The sequence below is a fragment of the Ursus americanus genome, chromosome 14, assembly GCF_024610735.1.
Source record: "Ursus americanus isolate L20-20 chromosome 14, mUrsAme1.1.p, whole genome shotgun sequence".
Lineage (NCBI taxonomy): Eukaryota > Metazoa > Chordata > Mammalia > Carnivora > Ursidae > Ursus > Ursus americanus.
The window spans coordinates 15,779,989-15,795,601 of NC_142140.1; the positions used below are offsets into that span (position 1 = coordinate 15,779,989).

A 15,613-nucleotide genomic window follows, 5' to 3' on the forward strand; every position below is an offset into this window, starting at 1 on the left:
CATTCCCCTCCCCAGCTGGGTGCACCTTAGTGTCTGCTATTTCAGTAGTATTAGATTCAGGAATACGGTGTGCTTTATACAGTGTCCTATCCGGTGGTTCAGGACTTATATTTGCTCCAAAACTGCTAAAGTTAACTTTGGTCACTGATTAAGGTACTGCCTGCCAGACCTCACTATAAAGTTATTTTTTTCTCTCTCTCTCTTTTTAAAAAATATTTTATTTATTCATCTGAGAGAGAGAGAGAGAGAGAGAGAGAGAGAGCATAAGCAGGGGAGAAGGGCAGAGGGAGAGGGCCAAGTAGACTCCCTGCTGAGCAGAGAGCCTGACACAGGGCTTGATTCCAGGGCCGCAAGATCATGACCAGAGCTGAAGGCAGACACTTAACCATCCAAGCCACCCAGGTGTCCACTTTTTTCCTCTTCATAATTAGTAAGTATTTTGTGTTTAGGGATTTGGAGACAATGCAAATATACTGTTTTTCATCAAACATTTAAGTGTTTTAATAATGTATTTCTATCAAAATGATCTACTGTATCAGTGTGAATCCATGATTTCTTATTTTATTAAACAAGTTATAATCCATTAATATCATTTTGATGACCAAATTGTCAATGATTTGGCCAGCAGGAGCCCATTTCATGTGGTCTGTCTTTTTGACATGTGCCTATCATTCTTTGAACTCTTCCTTACTTTCTAGTACAAGAAAGTGTTCCAGAATTATCTTGTGTTTCTCCAACCTGGCCATGGAAATAGTCTCCCCCCTCAACCAAAGAAAACCTGGATTCTTTTATTAGAAAATGGTATTTAGAAACCATGATCTGGATGCTAAGTGTACTCAATGTTATTGAGCTGTTCTTGTTCTGAGGCCTTCTCACTCAGCATGTGTGTATATGTACAGACATATTTATGTATTTGTTCAATTCCCCTGTATATAACTAATCTCCAATTACTGCCACCACCTTCTTTTTGTAAAGATCCTCTTCACCCTACACAGGTTCTCTCATGTGCTCCCAAGTTTACTCCCACACCTGCCCTGGAACCACTTATTGGGCTGTTCCCTCCCTTCTCACCTCACTCAGGTTCGGACCTTGTGCAGTGCGCCCCTCCTTTGTGGATTCTCTTTCATTCCACTTGACCTCTGACACAGTGTGCACAGTCATACTCCATGGTGCATAATTTTCTCTCATCCTGCAGATATAACAATGCATACTGGAACACCCGTTCTCTATGGAGACTGTCCTGCTTGGTTCCCACACCAGAATCCAGGTTTCCACCATCATCACCCTCTCCTAGCAATGGAACCTTCCTGAGCGTTCTCAGACTCTGATATCCTGGGTGAGACTATACCACTGTAGGTATCCTTATCACCTTTATTGAGCTCTGCCACTTAGCCACTGAACCACCACTGCCCTACCATTTACCCTGCAAGGATACCTTTCTCATCTCTCTCAGGCTCTACGACCTTATGCTGGGATGCTGTAACTCTCATCTTCCACATTCATGTGGATGCATACCTTACTTAGCTCCCTTCAGGGCCATTTAGAATGAATTGTTAAGAAAAAAGAGAAGGGAAAGAGGAGGATGAAGAGTTCAATTCTCATGTTTAAGGTGAAATGCTGTTTTGTTGTTGTTGTTTTTTTAAGTTGAAATGAATAACATAAAGCATAAATCTCATCATATTAATACTTAATTTTAGCACATCCAGTCCAGAACTCTAATAGTTATACTTGAGAGACATGTAAGAGCATGGTCATCTCCTCTACTTACCATAGTTCTACATCTCAAAGTTGGTAGACCATTCAGGCCAGACTTTTGGTATGGAAAGACAACAGAGCTAGTGGTTGAGAGTATGTGCTCCTGTAGGATGCCTGCGTGGTTCAGTCAGTTAAGTAGGTATCTGACTCTTGATTTCAGCTCAGGTCATGATCTTGGGGTCCTGGGATCAAGCCCTACATCAGGCTTCGCTCTGCAGGGAAAGAATCCTGCTTGAGGATTCTTTCTCTCTCCCTCTTCCTCTGCCCCTCCCCCCCCAAATAAAAAAAAATCTTAAAAAAGAGAGAGCGAGAGTACGTGCCCCTGAATCAAATGGGCCTTAGTGGGTTTGAATAATTCTCAGTATCTTCGTTGGTAAAATAGACATATATATATCAAATGATTGTTTTGAGATTTAATGATATACTGCTTATAAAGTCCATCATATTGTTCCTGGTACAAGTAAATATGTGGTCACCATATCACAACAATCACCACCACCGTTGTCAAGGAAACTGAAACCCAGGAAATTGGATCATCTTTTTTCCAAATGCACCATCTGCTTTAAAAGACAGCAAGAAATTAAACTTGGGTATCCTGATTCTTTCTTCATTGTTTTCATTATCCATTCAGATCTACTTCCTTCCCATTAGTATTCCAAAATATTTGCACCCAGGTAAAATAAATTATTTTGTTGACTTTATTTTCAATTATAATTTCAGTATACTCCATTAATAACCTAGAAGTGGAGACAGGTTTTAATTCTAGCCTAATCAGTTACTAGCTACAGAATGATGGACAATTTACTTAACTCTCAGCTGTAAAACAGCAATACTTAGTCTTATGTGTTTGTGTGGCTGTAAAAGCTAGTTGAGAAAGAGTGGACTGGGGATGCAATACAGGCTTTTTTTACTCCAACAGCTAATGAAATGGCAAGAAATTATAACGCAAATAAACAACAAGTAAACAACAGAAATGAACAATGTCTGAGCAAGAAAAGGGACAAATCCCAATGCTGTTGACTTTAATCAAAACAAACAAAGAAGCAAACAACAACAACAACAACAAAAAAAAACAATGGTGCAGCAAGAAGAGTTTGCCCTGTTCAGAGAAGTGAATTTTGGACTCCTTATTCTCATCCTTACCTCCAGTGAGATTTCCTGGTGAAATGACAAAATGTTGAGAACTCTCATAACAACCTCCAGTCCTGAAGTTAAGCACATTTGTATATACATAATGTATTTTAGGCTTTTTCCTCTTCAGCCAGAAGAGGAATGACAGAGTGTATGGTGACCAGAGAGTGAAGCAGAGAAGTGTGAAGAGTAAAGCTGATTGTATTTTACAGACTAATAGTTTCATGCCTATACGCTCACTTGGTAAAACTTCTAGAGTCCAACTCTGATAAACAATACATCTCCCTAGTGAAGTATACCCATGACTCCTCCACCAATAATTTTGCTACACACCACTTATAAATAAATAATAAATAAATAAAAACCTTCAAATATAGAGAAGTACCCAAGTCTCCCAATAAAGACTGAACTTCCTCAATCCCATCATTCTCTGAAGTTATAAAAGGTGGGTACTTGTGATGTATCCAGCTTCCAAACAGGAGCTAAGGGGGAGGAAAAAAAAAAAGTCCCTGATATGATGAGACAAAAGTTAAGAAATATCCCTCCCTAAAGTAATACATGAATTGTCTGTACACATTTCCTTAAGTATGAGCAAATGAAAAGAAATGGAAGAGTAACTATGCAAATATGCTGCAACAATAAAAGTAAAAAACATAGCATGCCAAAGATAGACAGAATACCAATCTAGGAAATTTCTCAAATTTATTTCATGCTATAGAGTAAGAAAATGAATTCAGAAAAAGCTAACATAACTCAATGGCAATGAAAAAACAAGCAATAGAATCAGATAAATCAGAAGGTTGCAAATGTAGGGAAGGATACAAATCGCAAACCAAGCAGCATCACTAAAGAACTAACAAATCAATTAGAATAGGTAAGAAACTAAACAGATACCTGCTGAAGTCAAATTACTGACATAAAGGACATTTTGAGGTAACTGTAATCAATGAAGTTGAAAAAGCACAGGTAAAAAGCAACTGAAAAATAGACAATGAACAAGAAAGATACAGATGAACAAACATAAAATCTTTGATGTCATTGAGATAGAGAATAAAACAAACATATCAGCAGCAGATATCATAACAAAAATTTCCCATGTATTTAAAGAATATACCATGTTCCTAGGGACATTTAAGAGAAAGCACTTAATACCAAGGCATGTGTTAGTTAAGTTAAGAAAAGTTTAACAAGACCAGGCTGAAACACAATATCATCTAAAAGAGTGAAAGAAAATATTAAATTAATCTATATCTTAAAATGATAGCCTTGTATACCACAGGACAGTGGGGAAGAAAGTCTGCAATATTCTGAATAAAAGGGTGACAGGTCTATTATCACCCACCAAGTTATCTTCCAAGTATAATGGCATTCAAAATTCTTTAACATTAAAAAAAAAAAAAAACCTTCAGGGACTGTAACATAAATGACTATTCTTAAAGAAATGACTTAACAATGAAATCCATCCAATTAAAAACAAACCAATATAAAATCTTAAGAAAGAAGGAGGAATAGGAGGCACTTCGAATATATATAAATATAAAACTAATACTTAAAACCCATGTTATTTTTACTTATAGAACAGAATATGAAATCTATAAACTTGGATAATGTAAATATAAAAATATAAATAGAAAAATGAAAGGTCATAAAGGAATATAGATAGAAATGTGTGAGTGATGGGGCGCCTGGGTGGCTCAGTTGGTTAAGCCTCTAACTTTTGATTTCAGCTCAGGTCATGATCTCAGGGTCCTGGGATTAAGCCCTGAGTGTGGCTTTTCACTAAGCAGGGAGTCTCTGAAGAATTTCTCTCTCCCTCTTCCTCTGCCCCTCCCCCTTGCTCTCAATCTCTCTCTCTGTTTCTAAAATAAATAAATCTTAAAAAAAAATGTGTGAGTGCTAATATCATCTTTTATTGCAAAGAGTCAAATGATGAAAAAAATTTATATATTATATTTATATACAATTTTTAAAAGCATAAACACTCTAACCTCTTACGTATTATTTAGTACATTTTAGAGAAATCTTCTAGAAAAATAAAAAATGTATATCTTTGTTGACTCATAATTTATTAGAAGTTCAAAATTCTCTTCATTTTTACTTTACCTTTCCTTTACTTCATTCTCTTCATTTTATTTTTACTTTTGTTAAACTAAAATAAAATTTAATCCTCATGTTATAAGTAGTATCTATAATACGATCCCATTTTTATAAAAGCATTGTTCTATGCATTTATCTATCTACATATTAACCTATATCGTCTGTATTTAGATGCTACAGAAAGATGGCTACAATTTTATCAAATTTTAATAATTTTTATTTTGGGGGAGAGTTTTATTTGGGATAAAGGTTTTCATTTTGCTTGCATAATTTTTCATGGTTTGAATGTTTAAAATGAACATGGAATACACCAAAGAAAATACAGTTGACTCTTGAGCAACATGGGTTTGAACTGCACAATCTACTTATATGTAGATTATTTATAGTACAGTACTGTAAATGTATTTTCTGTTTCCTATGGTTTTTCTTAATAACATTTTATTTTTTTTTTAATTTTTAAAAATATTTATTTATTTGAGAGAGAGAGAGACAGCACGAAGTGGGGTGGGGGGCAGAAGGAGAAGCAGATTCCCTGCCAAGCAGGGAGCCTGATGTGGGACTCAAACTCTGGGATCATGGCCTGAGCTGAAGGCAGACACTTAACCGGCTGAGCCACCCAGGCGCCCTAATAACATTTTATTTTCCCTAACTTACTTTGTTATAAGAATACAGTATATAACACATATAACAGACAAAATATGTGTTAACTCTTATGTTATCAGTAAGTCTTCTGGGCAACAGTAGGCTAGTACCGGCAGTTAAGTTTTTGGGGAATCAAAATTATACATGAATTTTCAAGTGCACAGGGGGTTGGCAACCCTAACACCCATATTGTTCAAACATCAACTGTAACAGATTTTCTTTTTAAATGAAGGAAAGAAACTGAAAACAAATAAGTTGAGGTGGTAATCTAATTTTTGGTGTTAGAATATAAATGGCTTTTCTGTTCTTTTTGTAGAAATTTCCAACAACACTCCTGCCCCCCCGAAGAAACCTGCCTGAAATAATGCATATTAACTACCTAGCATAGTGCCATGCACAAAAGAGGCAGACAAGAAATGTTCATTTATTTACCTTCCTTTACCTTCACTCCAAGAAAAGTGCTGTTCAAATTTCATATAATCCAAATTTGGGGTATAACTTGATTTAATAATACCTTATATTTGGGAGAGTGATTTGTGGTTTTCAAAGGACCTTTATACATACCAATTAACAAATTAAATCCCTGCGATACCTTTTGTGAGACACATTTTCATTCCCATTTGGTAGATTAAGAACAAGACATTTTCTAACAAACTGGATTATTTTGGAAGACACAAAAGCTTGTCTTAGTGAATTATCATCAGTTGGTTTCTTATTTATTCATTTATATTTGTTATGATCAATATTTGAAGAGCTTGAGTTCATACCAGTGAAAGGTCTAGCTTGTCAACTAATTGTTCTCTTTTAGTAAATTTTCAGGTTTTTTTTTTCACACTGTAATGGAATGATTAAATAATAGCACACTTTTGTTGTTTTGTTTATACTGTCAGAAAGCAAAGACAACATTGGTTTTCTGTACAACAGCTAAAACTGTGACAATATGATATGAAAACCAAGAAATCAAAATGCTTTTTCAAGTACTTTCACTTTAAGAAGGTACTAGAGGTTAGGAACAGTGTTGACGATAACTAAATAATTGTATTGATAATACCTACTATTATAAAATCACCTATGATTATAATGCTACTCTATAAAATTGTTTTACTTGACAGTAAAGCAAGAACTCTGCAGTAAAGGTACACTGAAAAATAAATACTTTTAAATGGTAATTAAAAGAAAACCATACAGTTATTGAAAATTAACATAAGTTTCCATCCCAGTTTTCTTCCTCTTTCATCTTCCATGGAATTAAAAAATATATATCCTATGATCTAATACTGGATTAAATCTACCAGTGTCTGAAGTTCATTGTCATCCCCCTGAATACTGAGAACATTTAATTGTTTTTAAAGCAGTAACATTTTGGCTTCTGTGAACAGTTCCACGAAACTCTTCTTGGAAAATCAGTTCTTAATCCATGTCAAGAGTCATGTCAGCTTTTATAGCAAAAAGTCAATTTTTTTATAGCAAAACATCCTGTTTGATTTACTTTACCCTTCTGGCCACGGTTGACTGGACCAAAGGTGAATATGACCTGCTGGGGTGCTATGTTTCTCTCTCTGGGAATACGCGAATAATACTAGGACATGATAGTCATTGATTGTTACTTGAATAGTAGAGCAATCCATTTTTTCCATAAAACTCATGAATAGTTAGAGAATGCTAGTCTATATAAAGACATACTGAGACAGAAAGACAAGTAGTAGAATGATGGAGAGAGAATAATTGAAATAAAGCCACTCTTTAGTGGCTTTATTCTCTGAGCTTTTTGATCTTTCGTTGCAGTTTTCAGTGAGACCAGCCTCTGGGTTCTGTGCGCCATCAACTCTACTAATTTCTGTTTCTTGCAAAGAGACTTTAGAAATGCAGATTCAAAACAATAAGCAATAGAATGAAACCACTGTTGTGCTGCTTTTTCTCTCTCTAGAACTATGAAAGCACAAATAACCTGGGCAGTCAAACATTTGTTTTCAGGAGAAATTATTAGGGGCAAATTCAAGCACATGAGAAGCCTCGTATCTAAATGAACAAAGAATTTAAAAATGTATCATCCATGGTTTTACTTGAATCTCATTGTTTGGACTTGGGCAAATTTTAGGTTTCACCGAGGGGCAAGACTAGATATCTCCAGGTCAAAGCCGGATAGAAAGTTCCTGGGATCTTTGTGTCACAGTCCTATCCCTCCCAATATAGTTCCCTACCCAGGCTCCTGGCACTCCCTAAACATCCTCTACTGCAGAAGTTCGATTTCTAAAATCATTTTTGGGGCACCTGGATGGCTTAGTCAGTTAAGTGCTGATTCTTGATTTTGGGTCAGGTCACGCTCTCAAGGTCATGAGATCGAGCTCCATGATGGGGCTGCATGAGATTCTCTCCCTCCCCCTCTGCCTCCTCTCTCCTGCTCATGCACGGGTGCCCTCTCTCTCTTTCTCTCAAATAAATAAATAAATAAATAATAAATAAAATCTTAAAAAAATTTTTCCAATTCACTAATAATAGAACAACACAAAAAATAAGTAAAGTTTGATGACTTCACTTCGTTTTACTGAAGAGAAAAATAAAACCAGGGCACATGACCAATGTGATTACACAAGGCTCAGCTCTTAGAATGGTCCTGCATTTCTGGTTTAATGTTCTGAAGCACTGCCTTAACATTCTTGATACTGTTAGCCATAAATCTGAGTTTAGTAAGTGAAGCCTGAAGAGTCTGGTGAGCACTGAGTGCTTGGCGCCTTGGCTAACACTTGGTGCCTCCTCCCACCACTACCAGGCCTGCCTCCCCAGAACCCTACATTTTCAGATTGCCCCATGCCCTGCCAGTTATGTAGCTGGTCCTGACTAAAGCTTACAGAAGTTAAATGAGTGCTCAAGGTCACATTGTTATGAAATTCCAGAGCTAGTACGCAAATCTGGGTTTGACTCAAAGTCCGGGGTTGCACATACTACCGTATAACCACTGGAGTTCTGCATATTTTCAGGACTAAAAGAGGCTCTGTCCTCTCTGGCTTTGTTTTCTTTCTAAGCCTCTTTGTTAGTTTCCAAACCACACTCTTAAGCCTGTTTAACCTAACTTAAGACTACGGTCAATTATGTCTTCTCAGGAATTTAGGTTCGGAGGGAAAAAGCATTAAGGATGCTCAGAAATTTGCTGTTTTTCAAAATAAAGGAAAAAAGAAAGGTGGTTTTATAGCTAAAAAATACATATTATTCACACTTGCAGATGTTCGTTTTCATAAGTCTTTGGGGCTCATAGGTTTAGCTGTCCAATAAACAGATATACTGTTGTGCCTGTATAGTGAGGGCTGGGTTGGAGAAACCGAGTTTTGGAAACATTGGCCTTTAAATTCTAATTAAAGAGAACCTTGTTCTAGCAATGGTTTGATGGTAATTATTCTACAAATATATTTTAATTAGTTCAAAGGTGTAGGTTCCCATGTTTACTGCAGCATTATTTACACCAGACATGGAAACAACCTAAGTGTCCATCAGTGAATGAATGGATAAAAAACAATGTGGTATATACATAAATGGAATATTATTCAGCCATAAAGAAAAAGGAAATACTGTAGTTTGTGACAACATGGATAAACCTTAAGATCATTATGCTAAGTGAAATAAGCCAGACAAAGACAAATGCTGTATGATCTCACTTATATGTGGAATCTTGAAAGAAAGAACTCATAGAAACAGAAAAAGTGGGAGAAAAGGGTGGAGGTGGGGAGGGGTGAGGGGGGCAGGGAAATCAGTGAAAGTTGTCAAAGGGAACAACTTCCTGTTATAAGATAAATAAGTTTGGGGGGTATAATGTACAGCACGGTGGCTATAGTTAACAAGAGTATATTGTAGGGGTGCCTGGGTGGCTCAGTTGTTTGGGCGTCTGCCTTTGGCTTGAGTCATGATCCCAGGTCCTGGGTTCCTTGTTCAGTGTCAGGTTCCCTGCTCCATGGGGGAGCCTGCTTCTCCCTCTCCTCCCCACTTGTGCTCTCTCTTGCTATCTCTGATGCTTTCTTTGTCTCTCTCTCTCAACTAAATAAATAAAATCTTAAAATAAAACAAAAACAAGAGTATATTGTATATTTGAAAATTGCTAAGAGAATAGATCTTAAAAATTCTCAACACAAAGAGAAAAAAACTGTTACTATGTGAAGTGATGAATGTGTTTACTAACTTTATGTGGTAATCATTTTACAGTACATACATATATCAAATCATTACATCATAATGTTATATTAATTATATATACACAATGTTATATTAATTATATCTCAATAAGTTGGAAAAAAGGTAAAGTTTCAAAATAGCTTTAAATTCAAACCTTAATTAGAATCGAGCCATACTTTGAAACTGGCATTCATTTTACAATCTGGATAATCAGTGAGTCCTTATTCAAGCAAACATCAAAAATGAGGAAGAGGAGTTTAATATCTACCTGACAGTGGCCATACTTGATATTTTTTCAGGCAACAGACATTTGAGAAGACAATTCCTAATTGAGAAGCTACTTTGAACATAATAGAATCATTCTGGTTATTTTTATATCAGACACTCTAAGCAGAAAAAACTAATGGTATATACTCGGTATACAATCTGTACATGGAAACCTACAGTATTTTGGTCCAGTCAGGCATTTATAGTGACCTAGTGATTCGAAGGCTGAGCATTAAGCCTACCTGGAAAGTATATGACACATCAGAAGTGGACAGATCATAAAGTAAATCATAGTAAGAAGTGGGCATTACCACACATTTTGTATTTTGTTGATGTATGCAGTTTAAAGCCAAACCAAAACACAATTCTACATCATTGCTTATTTACATCTTGCCAGTACACAGTAATAAAGTCTAACATAAGTAAGTTCAACCAAATTTTATTAGCTCTAATTGCTGAACCTTCTTCAGGTGTTGATAATACAAAAATAAATAAATAAATTGCACTCAAGGAACTTATAATCAAATGAGGGCAAATGGGCAATGTGGTAAGTGCCAGGGATGAAGCTGAACTTGTACATGAATTATCTTACTTTATCCTTACAAGAACTCTGACAGGTAAATACCAATTTATGCGTAAAGAAATTGAGGTTTAGAGGATTCAGGTAACTTTGCAAATACTGGACAGTTAGAGACTGGTTGGAATCGAATTTTGAATCTAGGCAATCTGACTCCAGAACACACACTCTAAGTCACTGAGATATATACTCCAAAAAGGGAAGCAGACACGAAAACAAGTATCTATCTGCAAATATTACAGGATAAGTATTATACTAAAAGCATAATTATACTTTTATGGGAGTGCAAAGAGGAAGTGATTAATTCTGCCTAGAGGTTACAGAAGACTGACAGAAAAGGAATTATTTGAGCTATGTGTAAAACAATGAGAATGAGAATGCCTTTGAAAGGGAAGGTTGTAGTAAGGAAATTCTAAGACTAGCTTGAATAAAGATATGAAAATATCTGTCACTCAAAAAAATATAACTAGTCTGGAAGGTAGGAGAATAATGAAATATAGAAATGGAATGGTATATTTAGAATATTTTGAAGGCCCTTAAATGACATGACAGAGGTTTGAACTTGATGTGTTAACAGTTAGAAAACATGGAAGTGTTTTTAATTTTAAGCAGGTATATGACATGCTTAGATCAATGATTAACTGGAGGATGGATAGAGGAAGAGAACCACAAGTCAGAAAGATTACTTATCAAACATTTGAAAACACTGAGATAATTGGGGCATTGTCAGTAGGAATGAAGAGAACGAGAACAATGTGAGAGCTCTTTTGAAGTGTTTAGAGGCAATACCAACAGAATGATTTAACTGATTTGAAGTGAGAGGTGAGGAAAAGAGAGCATTAAAGATTCCTCTGAGCTAGCTGTGAAGAGGAAGGCAAAAATGCACATCTGTAGACTTCCTTAACTGTTAAAGGAAGAAGGAGAAGGAGAAAGATGAGAGCACTGAGGCTGAAAGGAGATGAGAAAGCAGCTATAAGTTTAATTCATTATTTATTTATTTATTGAACAAGCATTTATTTGTGGGATTACCATTTGCAAAAACTATCTTTGTGTCTGGAAAATATAGCAATGAAAAAAACCTGCTAATAAGCTGTTCTAATGGAGCTTGTATTTTAATTGGGGGAGGTATAAAGTAAGTCAACAAACACATGGTACATGAGATGGTATTAAGTGCAATGGAAAAAATAAAGAGTAAGTGATCTAGGAATCCTGGGTGAGGCGGGGTATTATTTTATAAAATATGGCAAAGGAAGATATCGCTTATTTGGTACATCTGAATGGGGAGTGGTCAGCTTTGGCAAGTAGGGACAGTAGGCCAAATAAGATGAGGGGAAAACATACCATTAGATTTAGTAATGTAGAGATCACTGAGCACTTAGCAAGAGTTGAGTGGAGTACGGATCCTGAATGGAGTGTGGTCAAGGAGCAATGCGAAGAGAGGAAATTAACACAATAAGCATGAAAAAAAAATTGTAGGAGTTTTTTCATGAAAGGGTCCAGAGAATTAGGGTAGAAGGATGCAGGGTCAAGGGCACATTTTGTTGAGATGAGATATTACAACACAACTGTATGCTTCTGGACATGATTCAGTATAGTGTAAACAAGATGATGCACAAGAGGGCGCCCGGGTGGCATAGTTGGTTAAGCATCTGCCTTTGGCTCAGGTCATGATACCAGGGTCCTGGGATCCAGTCCCACATCCAGCTCCCTGCTCAGCAGGGAGCCTACTTCTCCCTCTCCTCCCTCCTCCTGCTCTCTCTCTCACTATCTCTGTTGCCATCTGTCTCTCTCAAAAAAATAAATCAATAAATAAAATTTTTAAAAAAGGAAAATATTGTATAAAACAAAGATGATGCACAATAGGGGAAGACAATATCTGGAGTGATGCCCTTGAAGAAGTGCCAGAGAAGGGATCCAGTTCCTTTGTAGTGAGTGGCTTTAGAAAGTTTTCTTCCACAGTAACAGGAGGGAAGGTAGAGTATATAAAGACGGGTAGAAAATATACTGATATATGTGAGGTTGAAAGCGTGTTAAAATTATCTTCGGATATTTTCCTTAGTTTCTTAGGAAGGAGGAAGAAATATTACCAGCTGAGACAGATGATGGGAGAGGAAGTGTGGGAAGTTTGAGAGGAGACGACAATGTACAAAATGACCATCAGAAGAATGGAAAAGTGACAGAGCAGAGAGATGTGATAGGCCATTATCATAGGAAATATTTGTGAAAGATTTCAAAACAGACACAAGATTACTGGGTTTCCTGTTCAGTGCATTTTGGGGGGGTAACTCTGCCTTTCAATGTCTTTTATCTATTTTACAACAATGTAAGGAAAAGAAAACTGTTAACAATGCAAATGATTCTTAACCATTGAAATGCAAATGAATTGTGCCCAGTACAAAGAAATCGTTTTTTTTCCCTCTTTTTCCTGTGTGGATAAACCAGGTTTTTGTTTTGTTTTTTTGTATCATCTTCCATGAGATATAATTGGCATACCATGAAATTTAGCCATGATAAAACCACTTTGCATCCATTTATAAATCCATTTTACCATTTCTTACTGCCTATGCACACATGGTTCTTTGAATTCTACTTTGAACAAGTTGCAACATTTTACTGGTTCCCACATTAAGTAGTTGGTTAAACAAACTCTTTCACATGGGTTCATTTATATTCGTTTGAGATTCGTTATTTTGCTATTCAAAATGTCATTAAAACACATTAAATTTGAGCTGCCATAGGACTCATAGATGTAGAACCAGTCGCTAGCTATAAGCAGGAGTTGGCTGGGGAGAAAGGCAGAGCTGAAGGGCATTGCTCTGTAATGAAGCACCAACATGGAATTGAGTAAAAGGAAAACTGAAGATGGAAAACCAGGGATCATCAACATCTTTGGAATTGACAAAAGAGAGAAAAGAGCCAAAAAATTCTAAGAAGGTCTATATGAGAAATTGAGATTTTACTTGAATCATTATATTAGTTATCTATTGCTACTATAATAAATTATCTCAAACTTGGTAGCATAAAACTACACAAATTTATTATCTTACAGTTCTGTAGATCAGAATTCCAGAATGAGCTAAAATCAAGGTGTTGGTAGAGTTGCAGCCCTTTCTCGAGAGGCTCCAGTGTAGAATGTGTTTCCTTGCCTTTTCCAGCTTCTCTTGGCTTCCTGCATTCCTTAGCTTGTGGACTCCTTTCTCCATCTTCAAAGCCAACAACAGTACATTGAGTTCTTTTACATCAAATTACTCTATTCCTTCATACTCACATTTCTGTCTGATTCTCTTCTGTCTCCTTCTACCTTTAAGGATCTTTGTGATTATATAGGGCTCAACCAGATAATCCAGGATAAAGTTCCTCTTACATCAGCTGATTAGAAACCTTTATTCCATCTGCAACTTTAATTCCCCTTTGCCGTGTAACCTACTATATTCACATGTTCCAGGGATTAGGACACGGACAACTTTGGCACCATTATTCTGTTGATCCCATCCATCATATGGGAGGCCAAGAAAGGAGAGTTTTTAATAGAAGACATAATTAAGGTTGTTATGTGTTAGAGAACAGCAAAAAACAAGAACAACAAAACCTTACTCGGTAATCAGAAAATCTTTCTTTTAGGAGAAATTTCATTATCAAAGTCAAGATGGATTGGTACACAAGGCCAAGTTTAAGGTTAACTGAAGACTGAAAGAAAACGATGGCATGGGATAGAAACAGCATAGAAGTCAGGTGGCAAAGAGGAAGGGAGAAATGAATGGGGCCTAGAGAACCTGTTTGTATGTATGTGCTTCGGTTTTGATTATCTGTATTTTCAGGACTAAAAAGACAAGCTGGTATGAGGTTGGTGCTAAGGGACCAACTGAAAGGCAAACTCAGATTCTCTCTTTTGAACTTCTGGGTCTTTGACACTATTACTTCCCTAATTTTGAGCATTTCAACATTAACCTCTGAAAACTAACAGCATGCTGTCAAGTATACAAAGCACCTAAAAGCACTTTTCTAAAATGTCCCACAGTGAAGATGTTAAAAAGCCCCACAAAACCAAGTGTTATCATTGAGATATTGCAGTGGCCCCATTGGTCGCTCTCTGAGATAAGATTATGTCTGCCTGAAATGGCATTGATTCCACGTGTATAACAATAACAAACTAAAAGGAGAACATTTGGAAAAAGAGAAATAAGTAACTGAGAAAAACACTCTAAAACTCTGCGAATAGCAAGACAGACACATATCCCAAACGTACATTACTTGATGATAACGGATATAATTTTGGTAACAGAGTGTGACAAGTAAGCATGCTGATCCATCAATCCTGTTTCATGCTTATTGACAAAATGCATATCTTAATGAAATCTGTAGGTCTGGGGTGAAATGTCACCCATGTGGCCTCCTTTGGAAAGCTGAAACTGTACCTCATTCCCACGTATATCATCTATGCCTCGCTACTTTCTCAAGTTGAATTCTATCTCTCATTCCAGGCACGTACTTCTCCTGCACTCTGTGCCATGCAAAAATGCCACCAAATTTGTCAGAAAAGATTTGCCCTTTGTGAAACTAGCCTGATTAAGTTTTATCAGCTCATATCTCTCTGGATGTTTGGTAACCTCATTCCTTATTACTGTCTCAGAGATCTTGCCTACAGCCAAGGGCAGATCTGCTCATTTATAATTTCCTGGTTCTTCCTCAGCTCTTTTCTCATGGATTGGGGCGAGGTATTTTTGTTTTTGTTTTGCCTCTATCTCCCTCTGTGAAATATTTTTGCTAAGGTTTCTTCATTTTTGTTTAAAACTTATTTAGAAATAGATTTATATGTTTTCCAATTTACCTCAAGGAAAGTTTCTTATAAATTTAAATTATTGGTTCTTAAAAATCTTTCATGCATTTCCTCTACTTGCCAATGTGATCTTTCTTATGAAGAAATGCTCCTTAGTGTAGACGAGCAGTTGTTCTATTTCTCTCTTGCTACATCAGTTTAAACTT

At 36.4% G+C, this 15,613-nt stretch overlaps 1 protein-coding gene across 1 annotated transcript in view; it reads right to left on the minus strand.

Moving 5' to 3' along the window:
• The window catches only part of CNTN6 (contactin 6), a 270,310-nt gene that overhangs the window by 160,212 nt on the left and 94,485 nt on the right, over nucleotides 1-15,613 (minus strand).